The following is a 17,577-nucleotide window of genomic DNA, read 5'->3' on the forward strand; positions in this document are numbered from 1 at the left end:
CACCGAAGTTTGTTATTGTCCATTCCTTGAAGAGTACTTCTGTCATTGGGATGCGCTCATTCTCCATCAAGCCTTGTTCCATTGTTGATGTGGAACTGTGATCATCTTTAGAGGGAGAGGCGTTCTGACTTTGAGTATTCTCAGCTTTTTTACGCTGGTTTCTTCCCATCATTGTAAGTTTATCCTCCTGTGGTCTTTGAATTTACCAACTTTCAGATTAGGTCTCTTGAGTGGACGTCCAGGTTGTTAGTTCCCAGGGCCAGAGCAGCGGCATTAAAACTGATGGTGCTTTTCTTCCCAGGATTCTCCTGTTGAGCTTCCTTCTTGTTTCCGTAGTAGGCGACTCTGCCTTCCCGGGGCTCCAAACCTCGGTCAGAAGGGGAACCGGTCCCGTTTACTCTGCGCTGAGCGCTGCCGCGCTGAGGTGCCATCACAGCCGCTGCGCGGGGCTCTGGTGTCGTGCTGGGGGCCCTTGTGGGTCCTCCAAACCTGTTTACTCTGCTCCGAGAGCTGCCGCCCCGAGGTGCCAGCGTAACTGCTGCGCTGGCCACGAGAGTCGCGCTGGCGACCCTCGTGTTTCCTCCACTGGGGATCTTCTGCTCCATGAGCGACATCCTCTTTGAATGTGTGGCATCCTCTTAGTTCTCCACGCCTTCACTGAGAGCTGCAATCCCGGGATGTTAGCGATCAGCCATCTTGGATTGTTCCCCCAATCTCAGACTTTTAAGTAGCTGGGACTACAGGCCCACATCATGCCTGGCTAATTTCTATTTTTTTGTATTTTTGCTATAGACAGGGTTTCACCATTCTGCCCAGGCTGGTCTCAAACTCCTGAGCTAAAGTGATTACACCTGCCTTGGCTTTCCATAAGTGTTGATTACAGGTGTGAGCCACAGTGCCTGACCCCAGGGCTTCATTTTGAGATGATGGAAATTTTCTGAAATTGACTGTGGTGATGGTTTCACTTATCTGTGACTAACTTAAAAACTAATAACAACTTTAAAATCTAAGTTTATCTTTGAAGTAATATACTTTTTAAATTAATTTTTTTCCCCAAAGATGGAGTCTCTCTCTATTGCCTAGGCTGGAATGCAGTGGTGTGACCTCATCAGCTCACTGCAACCTCCACCTTCTGGGTTCAAGTGATTCTTATGCCTCAGCCTCCTGAGGGGCTGGGACTACAGGCATGCAGCACCACACCTGGCCAGTTTTTTTTGTATTTTTAGTAGAGACAGGGTTTTGCCATTTTGGCCAGGCTGGTCTCTAACCCCTTGACCCCAAGTGATCTACCTGCCTTGACCTCCCAAAGTGCTGGGATTACAAGAGTGAGCTACCATGCCCAGCCTGTAATTATATATTTTAAATGGACAAATTGTATGGTATGTGAATTATATCTCAATAAAGCTGTTTTAAGGGCCGGGCACGGTGGCTCACGCCTGTAATCCCAGCACTTTGGGAGGCCGAGGCGGGTGGATCATGAGGTCAAGAGATCGAGACCATCCTGGTCAAGATGGTGAAACCCCGTCTCTACTTAAAATACAAAAAAATTAGCTGGGCATGGTGGCGCGTGCCTGTAATTCCAGCTACTCAGGAGGCTGAGGCAGGAGAATTGCCTGAACCCAGGAGGCGGAGGTTGCGGTGAGCAGAGATTGGGCCATTGCACTCCAGCCTGGGTAACAAGAGTGAAACTCCGTCTCAAAAACAAACAAACAAACAAATAAATACATAAAGCTGTTTTAGCATTAAAAAAAAATTTTAAACACATGAGATACTTCTCAGATTTCATTGCTAATTAGCAAAATGCAAATTGAAACACTGGTGTATTGTTGTGGTATTTTTGCTCAATACTTTAACAGAAATTTAAAAATTAGTCTTTTTTTCCTTGCAGAAAAAGAATTAGTTATTTCAAGCATGTATATTGATATGAAATTGGGGAAATGGGTACAATTAACTGTCTTGTAAATGGGCAAAGCCTTTTAAGAAGGGAGTTTGGCAGAATTTATAATATGCAGATCATTTGGCTCCTAAGTTTTATTTTTTTCCTTATTCTAGCACATGTGCAGAGAGATGTATGTGCAGAAATGTTCTTTTATTCCTTGTTTATAGTAAAAAAAATTAGAAAAAACTGAAATTTATATAAATGGGTATGGAAATATTTTGCAGTTGTGAACAAAAGAGGTAGACCTTTGTCTGGGCATGATGGCTCACGCCTGGAATCTTATCACTTTGGGAGGCCTAGGCAGGAGGATTGTTTAAGGCCAGGAGTTTGTCTGGGAAACATAGCAAGACCCTGTCTTTAAAAAAAAAATAAAAAATAAGTAAATAAAAAACAAAAGAGATAGACCTACATAGACCTATACTAACACCACAAAAGGATATTGTATAAGTAGAAAGAAAAACTCGCTAAAGTACATACAATATGTCCCCATTTATGCTTTTAAAAATGCTGAAAGATATATGAAAAGTACATGTAAGCACATAAGTGTCCAGACAGTATTTTAGCATATATACCAAATTGTAGATAGATTTTTATTTTTTTTTTCTTAACAATAAAAATATACTCTGTGTTGCTAGATTAAGAAAATCAATTTGGACTGGGTGCAGTGTCTCACGTCTACAACCTCAGCACTTTGGGGGACCAAGGTGGGCAGATCCCCTGAGGTCAAGAATTCAAGACCAGCCTGGCCAACATGGTGAAACCCCGTCTCTACTAAAGATACAAAAATTAGCTGGGCATGGTGGTGGGTGCCTGTAATCCCAGCTACTTGGGAGGCTGAGGCATGGGCCGAGGTTACAGTGAGCTGAGATGGTGCCACTGCACTCCAGACTGGGCAACAAAGTGAGACTTTGTCTCAACAACAACAACAGAAAATCAATTTGAAGGAAAAAGCTATAGTATACCTGATAGTGAATGGAGCTTTGGTTTGGCAATTAGGAACCCATAGCATTAGTTCTGCTACTGTCATAGACTTAAGCCCTCTCAAGTGGTGTAGGTTTCATTTGTTTCACATAACTCAGTGTTAGCAAATAGTGTTAGGACCATGTTGTTCCCCATTGTCACTTCTTGAGCATTACTTCCTATACCCTCTTATAAAAATAAAATACATCTGCTACTTGAATCCTCATGCCACCTTTTAACCCCCTCATTTATCAAAGACTTAGCTCACAACTTACTCTTCATCTCATTTTGCTGTCATCCAACATTCACTTGGCTGACTGTTCCTCAAAATGTTCCTCATTTTGGGTGATTTCTTCCTCTACCTTGCTCTGTCATCCACTTCCATAGTTATACTCATGACACAATTTTCACCTATCTCGGCTCCTCCTCTAATGCATCTGGCTTTTTGGCCATAACGTGGACTTGCTAGTTCAATCACTGCTATTATAACCAGTTCTAACTGAGACTTCCAATTCTTTTTCCCATTTACTTCTTTATAATTCATCAGCTTTCCTTCTTGTCTTGTTTAGATTTTGTTTATTTTAATGACACTTTTCCTAAACCCTAAACTCCTTAGCTCTCTGAAATTTTTGAACTTCTCTGGCAACGTCCTAACAAGATTAACCTAACTCTGATTTCTCTGTGGTTACAACTAAGTTGATGAAAATCATCAAATAGCACACTTTTTATCACTTTACATTCATGGTCACCAAATTCAAATAGATCCTTTCCATTGTCTGGAAACCCAATCATGTGTCCCCGGTCAACTCACTCATTTCTCTGACATGATCATTTCATACTTCTGTACGCTCCTCACCCTTCTGACCATTCTACTTTCTCCCTTTTTCTCAACAGTTGGTACCACCTCCTACTGCTTTGCTTCCTACTCCACAACCACTCTGATCTGGTTTTGTCTTTATCACGGCACCAAAAAACCCTTTTAACAAGTGCTTTAACATGAGACTAAAGTCTCTAGTGACCTGTAGCTTGTTGAATTTAGAGCCAGTATAATAAAAATGGTGCAGAATTAGGCTCTGGAGCCAGACTGATTGGATTTGAATGCTGGCTCCTTAGTTTTTAGCCATGTGACCTTGGGCAAGTTACTTAGTCTTCTAAAAATGATCATAAGTATATTTATTATTTATAAATAATAGTATTTATCTTACTAGATTGCTAGGAGGATTTAATGAGTCAATATAATATATGGTGCAGAATTTCACCCACATATAGTAAGTACTTAATAAATATTAATATTATTGCTCCTACCACTACCTCTGTTACTACTGTTATCACTACTTCACAGATAAGAAAGAAAACAGAGAAATTAGATGGGCATTTCTTATTTGTTATAAATATTTTTTGAGACCAGATCTCTCTTTGTTGCCCAGGCTGAAGTGCAATGCCTTCAGGGCTTAAGTGATCCTCCCACCCTAGCCTCCCAGGTAGCTGGGACTACCCATCATGCCTGGCTAATTTTTGTATTTTTTGTAGAGATGGAATTTCACCATGTTGCCCAGGCTCAATTTTTTTTTTTTTTTTTTTTCCTGAGATGGAGTTTTACTCTGTCATCCAGACTGGAGTGTAGTGGCATGATCTTGGCTCACTGCAACCTCCTTCTCCCAGGCTCAAGTGATTCTCATGCCTCAGCCTTCCACATAGCTGGGATTACAGGTATGCACCACCATGCCTGGCTAATTTTTGTATTTTTAATAGAGACATGATTTTACCATGTTGGCCAGGCTAGTCTCAAACTCCTAACCATGGTGATCAGCCCACCTTGGCATCCCAAGGTACTGGGATTACAGGTGTGAGCCACTGCCCCAGCCTCAATTTTTATCTTTAAACCACTCTACCTATATCTGAGGCATTCACTCTCTTTTTCCTTCCCTTCTATTGCAGTGGCCAAATTTTTCCCATTTAAGGCTAATCCTTCTGTCTTTTGTTTTGGAGCCTTTCTCTTTAATCTCACGCTATCCAATCTTATTCTCCAACCTTTTCTTTTCATGTGAATGCTTCCAAATGTAATTAAATATGCTCAAGTCTTTTATTTTAAAATAACAACATTTTATGGCTCCTCCCTGGCCTCCAGCTATTACTCTCTTTCCTCCCTTTCTTAGCTATTTTTCAAGACTTATCAATACTCTCATTTCCTTTCACTCTTTATTCCCTTCTTATCTTGCTCTTGCCCCATCACTGGACTGAAACACTTCAAGCTCAGGTCCTCTGTGGCCTTCACATTGCTAATTCCGGTATTTCCATTCTTCCGCTTACTTGACTGTTAGTAACATCAGCCACTCTCTTTCTTGAAACCCTTTCATCCTATGGCTTCCATGATAATAAATTGATATTAAATTGCCTTTCATCCTATGGCTTCCAAGAAAATGAAAAGAAATTTCTTTTTATTTTCTCTTCTCTGGTTTATACCATTTTTGCTCACTCATCCTTTCCTACATGGTTTTTAAATGCTAGAAATTCTCATAGCTTTGTGGTGGGCTGTCTTTTCACTCTACTCTCTTGCCAGCTCTTGTCCACATGCCCAGCTTCAAATAGACCAGAAAAAATATTGGCTGCTATCACCATTATTATCATATTCCTCAAGCTTTCCCTTCCTTAGAGGACTTTTGGGAAGACCCATGGGAATATGTTTAAAATTTGAGTTTTTTGGAAGAAAGGATAGCATTATAACTTACTTCTATTATCCCATTGAAATTAATCTAGCTCTAAAATATAAGAAAGCCAAATACTTTTAATCAGATAACAGTAATATATTGGAAGAAAAAAAGCTGTTGATAATAGTGTATCTAAAGTTACTGTCCCAGGAGTTAGCAATTCTGAGAATGTCCAAATTCATCAATAATCAAATACTATACATGAAGCTATTTCCTGGCACCAAAGAAAATCATGACAATAGTAGTAGTAATAACGATGGCACTGGCAAGAATACAGCATAGTCTTAACAGAAGTATTTTCTTTTTTACTTTTGAGATGGAACCCTGTCACCCAGGCTGGAATGCAGTGGTGCAGTCTTGGCTCACTGCAACCTCCACCTCCCGGATTCAAGCAATTTTCCCATCTCAGCTTCCTAAGTAGCTGGGAATACAGGTGTGCACCATCACACCCAGCTAAAAAGGATTTTTTATATATTTGATTTTTTTAGGAGACAGTATGCCAAATTTCTTAAATTTGGCATATTCTCATAGTATATGATCTCGTGCTCTGAAAGAGGAAAATAGACCTTTGGAAAAACGAATGATTCTCAGCCCGTGCATTACACATACATTCACACACACATTAAATGAAGAAGCAAAAACAAAAACCCAAGGACAAACAGATTCTAACGTTATTATTTCCACAGCAAACAGCTGGGATTTTTACATGTGTGACATTAACTTAGGAAACCTAGCAAAGGGAAAGCTCCTACTTCATCCTCGTCCTCTCTGTCATGTTAGTGTCACCTGGGGGCTGCGATCTGAATCTTCACTGGACTCTCTTCATTATTATAGCATTCAATTTATTTTGATGATATTAAATTGCCTTTCAGAAAATATTCACTATTTAGTTGTTGGAGTCCCTTCCTCCTTTAACCTGTTCTTCCAAAACAGCTTTGATTTTTTTTTAAGAGACAGTATGCCAGGCATGCTGGTTAGCCTAGTATTAGTAGACACAAGGAACCTTCTGTGAGAGGGATTGTTGTGTCTGGCACAGGATCATTTGGGCACTGTATCATAGCTTGCCTGGCAGAAGTCTAAGTAGAGGGGTACAACACCCTTGGCAGGTTGAGAGTGGCAAGGGTAGTGTCTTATGTTGCCCAAGTAACTCTGTTTTAGTTACAATCCTGACAAATTGAGAAAGCATACTTCTCTCAGTGGCCTTGGTGAAGCCTTTTGATGATTGACTATTTCCTCAAGAGTTTAAGAGCAGGCTCAGAAAAGGGCTTTCATTCTGTTAACTTCTTGCTTTTTGCTATACTCGTTTTATTGGTGGAAATTTCACATTTCATTATTTTATTTCCGTTTCTCCTCACTACTAAACACATTTTTTTGTAAATTGAGATGGGAGATGGGCTTTTGAATCTCTAAAAGCTAGTATTGTGATTATCAGTGTGTGGATTCTAAGATACCTGCTACCAACTAATAATAGCACCAAGACAACCTGTGGATGCTCACTAGATATGCCTGGGGATGAATATTAACATGGCCAATTTTACTGAAAATAGGAGATTAGAAATTATTTTCATATTTAATTTTATTCACATTTGTCATATAACTAGGTGATTTATTTCTTTTCTTTATTTTTTTGAGACAGGGTCTCACTTTGTCACCTAGGGCTCGAGTGTGGTGATGTGTACATGCTCACTGCAGCCTCGTTGCCTCGTTCTCCTGGGCCTAAGTGATCCCTCCTGCCTTAGCCTCATGTGTAGCTGAGTCCACAGACATGTGTTAGCATGCCTGGAAAATTTTTAAAATTTTCGTAGAGGTGAGATCTCCTTTTGTTATCCAGGCTGGTCTTAAACAATCCTCCCTTCTAACCCTCCTAAAGTGCTGGGATTACAAGTATGAGCCACCACACTGGGCCTGATTGCTTTTTCTTCATGATAGATTAAAAAGATCTTATTACTTGTTTATAATTTCAACTTTTATTTTAGATTCAGGAGGTACATGTACAAGTTTGTTACATGAGTATATCATATGATGCTGAAGTTTGGGATATGATTGATTCTATCACCCATTTAGTGAGTGTAGTACCCAGTAGTTAGTTTTACATCTCTGATCCCTCTCCCTTTCTTTTCCCTCACTTCCTGATCTAGTAGTCCCAGTGTCTACTGTTGCATCTTTATATCCATGAATATCCAATGTTTAGCTCCCACTTATAAGTGAGAACATGCAGAATTTGGTTTTCTCTTCCTATGTTAGTTTACTTAGGATAATGGCTTCCAGCTACATCCATGTTGCTGGAAAGGACATGATTTTGTTCATTTTTAGGGCTCATAACTAGTATCCTCATTATTAATCTATTAGCTTGCTTTCTGTATTGTTAATATATTAAGTGAAAACATGCTTTGTGTGTGTAAAGCACATTCTAGGCCCTGGGGACACAATTAGTAAGTCATAGACTCTGCATACAAAGAGTTTTGCGGAGAATTTGACCTATCAAAGATAACGACAATAAAATCCAATACACTACAATAAGTAATGGGAAACTGGTGGTAGTGGCTAGTGTCTGCTAGGATGAGAACAGTCAAGGCAGGCTTCATAGAGAAGGTTATGTTTAAACTAAGTCTTTCAGACCATGTAGAAGCTCTAAGCAGGAAAATGCATTTCAGGCAGAGGAAGCAGCATGTGTGAATGTATGGAGGCATGTGAAAGTGTGACACACTTGCAGAACTGTTAGAGGAAATGGTTTTTAATAGCTAACAGCAATATGCATGAGGAGTTAAGTTTGTGCCAGGCACTGTTCCAACTGCTGTGCCCATATAAAGTCATGTAATCTTCATAATAATACTAAGACATAAATATTACTGTTATTCCCATTTTAAAGATGGGGTAACTGAGGCAGAAAGAAGTTAAGTAACTTATACAAGGTCTTATAGCTATTAAGTTCTTCAGCTGACAATTGAATTCAAATTTTCTGGCCAATGCTCTAAATCAGGGGTTAGCAAACTATAGCTCATGGACAAATCCAGCACACTACTTGTTTTTGTACAGCCTATAAGCTAAAAATAGTTTTTGCATTTTTAATTAGCTGAAAAAATGAAAAAGAAGTAAATTATTTTGTGATATGTAAAACTTATCACAATGTTTGCAAGAGACTATGATCTGCAAAGTGTGAAGTACTTCTTTCTTTTTTCTCTTTTTTTCTTGTTTTTTTTTTAGAGACAGAGTCAGGCTCTGTCACCCATGCTAGAGTATAGTGGCATGATCATACCTCACTGCAGTTTTGACTTCCTGGGCTTAAGCAGTTCTCTGATCTCAGCCTCCTGAATAGCTAGGACTACAGTTGTATACCACCATGCCTGGCTAATTTTTAATTTTTGTAGAGATAGGGTTTCACAGTGTTGCCTAGGCTGTTCTTGAACCCTTGGCCTCAAGCAATTCATGCTTCTTGGTCTCCCAAATAAAGTACTTTCTATTTGGCTCTTTACAGAGAAACTTTGTTCTAAATCAATGCACTATACTGCCTCACAGTACATTTTGTTTTATTAATTAACACAAAGAGGATCATACATTAATAGCAATACTTGGACTTATGTATTAGTTATATTTTTAAAAGTCTGTTTTCATATTTGTCATCTTGTATCCTCACATCAACCCTGAAATAAAAAGAAGGTTAAGTTTGGTGTTTCTCTTTCATAGCTAGGAAACTTAGCTGTGGAAAGATTAGGATGGGCTGTGACATTAAAGTCAGACGTTTTTTCCAATACAGCATCTTGTAATGTCCTCCATTCTGTTCTGAAATTTCTCCTCTACCTCTGTCCTACATACACAGTTGTTCAGAGTTTGGGCTTGAGGCCACTCTATAAATGAGACAGTTGAGACAGATTGAAAGCAAGGTAACACACACTCTGCTTAACCTTTGGTGCCTCTGCGACAGCATCTGAAATTCTCCATCTTGGCAAGCTTCACCTAATTCTGAGCACCTTGCCAACAAAGTGCTCCAGGAGTTTTGGATTTGATTACAGATAAGTAAGCACTTACCATCAAAGGAGATGGGACAGTTCTCATTTTCATTTCCATAAAAGGATGCCATTGCTTTGCCAGGCTATATGGCAAGTCTTTGCCTTAACAATAAATATTGAATCCTCTTTCATGTTTTTACCTATCTGTTTTCTATTTTTGGAACATGAGGTTTCTGCCTTTTTGCTTAGGAATTTTTTTTTCTTTCTGGGCTTAGGAATGCCTTGTCTTACCAACAAAATCACAGAAGCTTTTTTTGTTGCCTTGGTACTACCAATAATCTAGTCAGGAAGAGTAGAATCTAACTCTTCCATGTGTGATCTCAAGGGATGTTCGTGTTATTTATTGGTTTGTATTTTTCATTCTAATTCCCTTCTTCTGGGACATAGCAGTCTGAAGTTTGAACTGTAGGCCATGTTTTTTTGTATCATCGTGCTTGATGCTTTCAGGAAAAAACTAAGTTATTTAGGTTTCTAAAGTCTCAATTTCTAGTGTTTCTTCTGTTTTCAGCCTCAGTAGTGAATTTATATTATCAGATACACAAAATTGATTCTCCCAGATTTGAACTATTAAGGCCTAGCAGAAACAAGATGCAGCTTTAAGAGAGATCAACTATGTTTCTGCTCATAGCTAGCATTTCCTTGGCCTTGGACAGTGCTGAGGTCAGAGCAAGGTAGAAAAACAATTCTCTGTCCAAGGGGTCAGATGCCTGAGAGATGCAAAACACCTACTATAATGGGTAACAGATACAGACATTTGTCAAAACTTAGTGAATGTGTACTTAAGACTTGTGCTTTCTATTGTATGTAAATTTTACTTCAAAAGAAAAATAATACTGTAAAGAGGTATTGAACTCTAGTTTACAGTGAAATCTTTGGAGAAATTATTACTAATATCTGAAATGGGATGAATGATGAAGGGATGTACATGATAAAGCAAGTGCCTAATGGTGGACTTGTTTGGGTATATGGGTGTTCATTGTGATTCTTTCAACTTTTCTGTGTGTTTGAACATCTTCATAATAAAATTTTTTTGGGAAAATAAGAAAGTAAAGGGTATGGGCAGGTAATATAAATTAATAAAGCAGGTTTGGTGTAATATAGTAGAGAGAGGTGCAGCCTGGGGTACTGAGAAACACATACTATGCCTAAAGAAGGCAGCTGCTACTCAACTTCAACCAGTTGTTACTTTGTGGGAATCTGGCCACAGTGTTGTAGGGTAATCTAATTTTTAAAAAGCAGTTTTAGCTGGGTACAGTGGCGCATGCCTGTAGTCTCTGCTACTTGGGAGGCTGAGATGGGAGGATTGCTTGAGCCCAGGAGTTCTGGGCTGTAGTGCGCTATGCCGATCAGGTGTCTTCACTAAGTTTGGCATCAATTTGGTGACCTTCCTGTAGTGGGGGACCACCAGGTTGTGTAAGGAGGGGTGAACTGGCCCAGGTGGGAAATGGAGCAGGTCAAAATCCCGTGCTGATCAGTAGTGGGATCACGCCTGTGAATAACCACTGCACTCCAGCCTGGGCAACATAGCAAGACCCTGTCTCTTAAAAAAAAAAAAAAAGGGGCCGGGCGCGGTGGCTCAAGCCTGTAATCCCAGCACTTTGGGAGGCCGAGGCGGGTGGATCACGAGGTCAACAGATCGAGACCATCCTGGTCAACATGGTGAAACCCCGTCTCTACTAAAAATTACAAAAAATTAGCTGGGCACGGTGGTGCGTGCCTGTAATCCCAGCTACTCAGGAGGCTGAGGCAGGAGAATTGCCTGAACCCAGGGGGCGGAGGTTGCGGTGAGCCGAGATTGCGCCATTGCACTCCAGCCTGGGTAACAAGAGCGAAACTCCGTCTCAAAAAAAAAAAAAAAAAAAAAAAAAAAAAAAGGAGTTTCAAATATAGAATTTTCATGTGCAAAAAACATTTTCTTTTTTTTTGGCTTGATAGTTATAAAAAAATTTTATTTTTAAAATACCATATGAGCCAAACAATATATTTTTAATTTACCAACTCATTTTCTATTCTAAAAATTTCAATTTTTGAGAAGAAATTGGGGGTGTCCTCTTGAGTTATAGTTACCATTGTTATCACTAACACGTGCCTTTAAAGAGATTTCAGCCGTAGCTGAGACCTTATACTGTAACCTCAATTCCCCTGTTGTACAAGGCTGCTGTACAATAATGCCTTGCCAGGCCTATGCCATGGTATTCATGACACTGACCCAACCAGAACTTTGCTGTGGGGCAGGGAACAGCTGTGAGGCTGGGCTGGTTGGCACTGATTTCTCTAGGCTCTCTTTAGGATTATTTAATATGCAAAGGGCAACAGTACATGTTAGCTTGCTGCTTAAATATAGTTCCTGGATGTTAGTCACTTAGGCTTTAAGAGAAATTAGCACTAGTTGGGAATCAGAAACAGAAAAGACTTCTCAGACTTCCTTATATTCCCTGTTTTGTCTAAGTGATGTCACAATTCACCCACGGCCCTAAGCTCTTAATCTCCATGTTATCCTTTCTCACCACTGACATTCTAATAAGTAACTCTGTTTTCTTCATTCTACCTCAGGGGTACTTCTCAAATCCATGTCCTTCACAATGTCTTAGCTGCCAGTACCTTACTTCAAGACCTCATCCTCTCTTAGCCTGGGTTACAATTTCCTCACTGATATCTCTCATGAGTTTTCCCTCCCAGCAGTTCAATCTTCATGTTCCCACTGCAATTATCATTCTAAGATACAATTCTGATAGTATCACTCTGGTTTAAAAACCTCGATACCTCCCTGTTGCCTCAGGTGAAACTATCATGGGATAGGATAGAGGAAACTTCATGGCTGTCAATGCACCCTTACCAGCCACAATTTCTTCTATTTTCCACTAGCGTAGGGTAAAGTTTCAATTTCTCAGTATGGCAAATGAAGCCCTACTTAAATTTCTATGCATACCTCCACCCCTGTCTTAGTCTATGCATACCAAATTCTCACTATGCCAAAAACAGTCATTTTCTGTCTTTTCCAAACCTTTGCATATGTTATTCTCTTTGCTTCAGATTCTTTTCATTGCTGCTGTTTCAGTGTTCCCTTTCTTCTTTATAACTCAAGTAAATAATGTTTATACTGGGAGGTGCTTTCTGTCACCCCTGGACCAAGTTAGTAACTACTTACTGTGCACTGCAACACTTTGTACTTTTCTCTCATTTTATATTAGAGATTATTTCTGTTGCACTGTATCATTTACATGTCTCTTTCCACCACTAAATGGTAAAGTCTTAATCATTTTTTAGTCCTACATCTCTGCCTGAGGACCATGTCTAATGTGATACAGGCCTTAGTAAATATTTGTTACGTGAATAAATGGAAATGCATATTACAGTCAGGCAACTGAGACAAATTCTTAACCTATTCTTTGGTAATATGAGTTAGTGTCCAATCCAGAACTTAAATCTATCTTCTTAGATTTTCTGCTTGTGCTAAAATTAGACTTGGTGGACCCTCAGCAGCCAGTGACTCTGTTATGGTAAAACACAGTCTAAAGCCCCTCAACTTTCTTTACCAGCTATAGGAGTCAGCTGTTGGAGCCCTGGCCCATTGTTTTCCTTTGCTCTAATCCTAACTTTACTTTTGTCCCTTATGAATGAAACCTGACTGTGATCTGTTCATATGTATAGGAACTTACATAGAGCTTATATTTATATTTAAATATAACATTACTTACATAGAAGTATATGGATGTTTATTTTAAGTATATTATTTTTCCTCTTGTGTAGAAAGGATGGTGCTTTGTTAACTCTAGAGACTATACAAGGGTAATATAATAATAGCAGCTAACACATAACATTTTACTATGTGCCAGGAATGAAGTGTTTTTATGTGCATTAGCTCATTTAATCCTAATTGTAACTTCACGAAGTAGTTCTTATGTTTGGTATGATAATTTAACAGATGAGGAACCTGAAGCAGACAGAAATAACTTGTTCCAAGAACACAAAACTGCTTAACTGTTAGACCTGGGATTTGAATTCAGGAAGTCTTATTTCATACTCTGTGCTCTTAACTGTATACTGTGCTGGGTAGGGATATAAAACTGCTTTTTCTCGTATCTTTTACCATGTAGTATTCTACATGTAGGGGGACATGACAATAAGTGATAGGGACTAATAGTATTCACTTTTGCTATGTAAAACTCTTGATGAAAATATGCTGGGAAAATAACCTTTTACTTAATGTCTCCTTTTAGGGGTAATATTTGGTGTGCTGATTTATAGTTTCTGCAGATTTAAACTGCCTGTAATTTCTTCGTGGCATTCACTCCTTACTCAACTCAGATCCCAGAATTACCTTCCTTCTTTTCCTCAGGCTTACTTGATAGCTATGGAGCATTGCCCGTGCCATAGCTTTCAGGCTGTGCTCTTGTGGCTTGTGAAACACTTGTTTATGGGCACAGAGTGATCTGGAGTTAAATAGAAACATCCTTCTCCATGGGACAACAATTTACTCTACATGCCAACTTGGCAGCAGGGTAGACCATTGGGGGGCTGTGGTTAAGATAGGTAGCCAAGATATGAAGGAGGTTTCTAATCCAGACTCATGCTAATAAACAGAGTGGTAACCAAAACACTTTAATGAGATCTTTGTGTTTTGCATGTAGTTTAGTTAAGAGTAACCAACTCAAGTTGACCAATTGGCCACATTCCTCATAAAAAATTATTGGAGAGCTAGACTAGTATCGGTTTACACTGTATACATTAAAATGAAGCTATATTTAGGTAGATGGTATCAAGCATTGAAAATGTTCCGTGAACCAAGTAGTTTCTTGACCCTGGCCATGAACTCTATTTCAGACACATCTAAATTGGTAGGTAGAAAGCATTTAGGTGGTTCTGTGACTGAATATGTGACCTTAAATGAGAATCATTTAGCTTTTCCAAGGCTGAGTTTCTTCATTTGTAACATGAAAAGTCCTAATGCTTATTGCTCCAGCTTCCACATTCTTTTCTTCCTTTACTACTTTATTATAATAGACTTTTTCCAAGTAATCTCTTTGATCAAGTCTGTTAAGATGTCTCATTCCATTACTTAGCGTGTCTCAGCTCTTATTTGCAGAATTTGTAAGAAGGCAATTTCAACAGAACTTTCTTACTTATATATAAGTGTCAGAGTTACTCAGCTATGTAACTCTGAAAGACTGATCTGAAAGAAAATCATACCTGAGATTTTTATCCCAATTAGTAGGCCACATTTATTGTTCCTCAAAATTAGAATTATCAGCGAGTAACAAAGTAGAGATTTGGAGATTGGAACTATACAACTTCTGTTTGAATATGACTCATGAGCTTTGAGAAAAATGCAGATTTCATTTTCTGAGCCCTTTCTTCATCTTCTTTCTTCTCAACCTAAAAAAAAAAATGGCTTGATGACAAGAGCTCAGACATGTATAACCATGTGTAGTGCAAAAGTTGCCATGTTGTAAGACAGCCTAATAAGTTTTCTTCATTTAGGTGAATAAAAGCATGGGGAATAGAGAAGATTGAGGGAAACAAGGGAAGGGCTTGTTAGAATCCAAAATGAACACATTTTTGAAACTTAAGTACTGTAGGCAATATGATACTTGTTCTTAATTGAAGGAAGATGTTCTCTGGTCCCAACTTGTAAACATTTGCAGTCTTGAAGTAATATGCCAGTTTACTGAGAACAAAATCTTAATCAGTATGACACTCCATGGAAAATTCTTTTCTTCTGCTCTCTCCTGGCTGTCTCTCTTGAAAGCGTACAGATCTGTGTCCAGAGGCTGCCTGACCACTAAGTACATAATCAGATATAGTTCTCACCATTTGAGTGCCAAACTGTCTCTGCCAATAGGGTTATGAGTCTCTCACACACAGGGCAGACAGTTGCTAGGGTCACCTGTCATGTTGGAGCAGACTGCTGTGATGATTCCCACTTAAACAGTAGTTATATTATATCATGATTGGAATGGAGAGACAGGTACTTGGAAGGATTGATTCAAGCTCTGGATCAGTCAATCTTAACTACTAATATGTTAAAGCCTTCCTGTAGTAAAGATCTTGGAGATTGCCAAATTTACTGAGTTCTTTATCATCTTTAATTTATTTGTACTACTGGCCCTCCGTATCCACGGGTTCTGCATCCATAGGTTCAACCAACTGCAGATTGAAAATATTTAGGAAAAATAAAAAGTAAAAATTTAATATTGATAAAAATAATACACACAGTACGGTATAATAACTATGTAGTATTTATAGTGTATTGGGCATTTTAAGTAATCTAGAGATGATTTAAAGTATTGGGAAGGATGCGCGTAGGTTATATGCAAATACTATACCATTTTATTTAAGGAACTTGACCCTCAGTGGATTTTGGTATCTGCAGGGGGTCTTGCAATCAGTTTCCCATGGATACTGAGGGACAGCTGTGTAGTTTCTTGGCGTATGATTCCTTGGCCGCCTAGTTGGGGCAAGGGGACTTTGAGCTTAGAAACGCTGGGTTTCACAGGGACCTCATCAATCAGTATTTCTATCCCAGTTTCAGTCCTTAGCCAGAATACCTTCAGTAAAATGCTTCATGTGAGAACCATGATTAGTTCTTTCAGGGTTTTGCTATTTGAGCCAGAGATTGGTTAAAAAGTTTCTATTTAATCTAGTTGTCTTTTAAAAAGTTGTATGATAAATTTATTGATCACTTCTTATCTGTCAAAGAAGGGATCAGTTACAGCTGTGATTTTCAGTCACTAGTAAGGATTGAGGATATGGCAGACTGTCTAGGTTCTGATTCCCTATTCTACGGCAACTTTATTAGTTTCCTGTGGCTTCTGTAACAAATTAACACAAACTTGGTAGCCTAAAACAAAATTATTCAGTTATTCTCTCACAGTTCTGGAGGCTAGAAGTTTAAAATCAAGGTGTCATCAGGCCACACTCCCTCTGGTATATACACATTGTATGTGTATACTGTATTTCACTTATCCATTGACCCATCAATGGGCTCTTCCACTGCTTCCACATTGAAGCTATTGTGAATAAGGCTGCTGTGAACATGGGTATACGCATACCTCTTTGAGACCCTGCTTTCAATTATTATTATTTCTTTTCTTTTCTTTCTTTTCTTTTTTTAAACAGAGTGACATTCTGTCACCCAGGCTGGAGTGCAGTAGCACAGTCTCCATTGACTGGAAACTCCACCTCCCAGCTTCAAGGAATTCTTGTGCCTCAGCCTCCCGAGTAGTTGGGATTGCAGGCATGCGCCACCATGCCCAGCTAATTTTTTGTATTTTGGTAGAGACTGGGTTTCACCATGTTGCTCAGGCTGGTCTTGAACTCCTGAGCTCAGGCGATCCAGCCACCTCAGCCTCCCAAAGTGCTATGATTACAGGTGTGAGCCACTGTGCTCAGCCTCAGTTATTTTGAGTATATACCCAGAATTCTTCTGAACTTAAAATTCTATTTTTAACTTTTGGAGGAACTTCCATACTGTTTTCCATAGAGGTTATATTATTTTACATTGCCCTGAGCAGTGCACAAGGGTTTTAATTTCTCTACATTCTTGCCAACACTTTTGAAAAATGTCCTTGCCTGCTAATATTTCATTTTTATATTTTATTATTTATTTTTAGAAATGGGGTTGGGCGTTTTGCCCAGGCTTGAGTGCAGCAGTGTTATCATAGCTGACTGCAGCCTCAATCTCCTGGGCTCAAGCGATCCTCCCACCTCAGCCTCCCAAGCAACTGGGACTACAGGCCTATTTTGTTTTTTTGATAATAGCCATCCTAATAAGAATGAGGTGGTATCTCATTGTAGATTTGATTTGCATTTCTCTAATGATTAGTGACATTCAGCATTTTTTCATATGCTTATTGGTCATTTTGCATATCTTTGGAGACATGGCCATTCCTTTTTGCCCACTTTTCAATCAGGTTGTTTTTTGTTGTTGAGTTTTAGGAGTTCTTGATATACCCTGGATATT

The 17,577-nt window shown here is 39.1% G+C and overlaps 1 protein-coding gene across 20 annotated transcripts in view; it reads left to right on the forward strand.

The window, feature by feature from the left end:
- Positions 1–17,577, forward strand: part of PPP1R12B (protein phosphatase 1 regulatory subunit 12B) — a 246,914-nt gene that overhangs the window by 37,482 nt on the left and 191,855 nt on the right. The window lies entirely within an intron of this gene.

This window comes from Callithrix jacchus, chromosome 19 (assembly GCF_049354715.1).
Source record: "Callithrix jacchus isolate 240 chromosome 19, calJac240_pri, whole genome shotgun sequence".
NCBI lineage: Eukaryota > Metazoa > Chordata > Mammalia > Primates > Cebidae > Callithrix > Callithrix jacchus.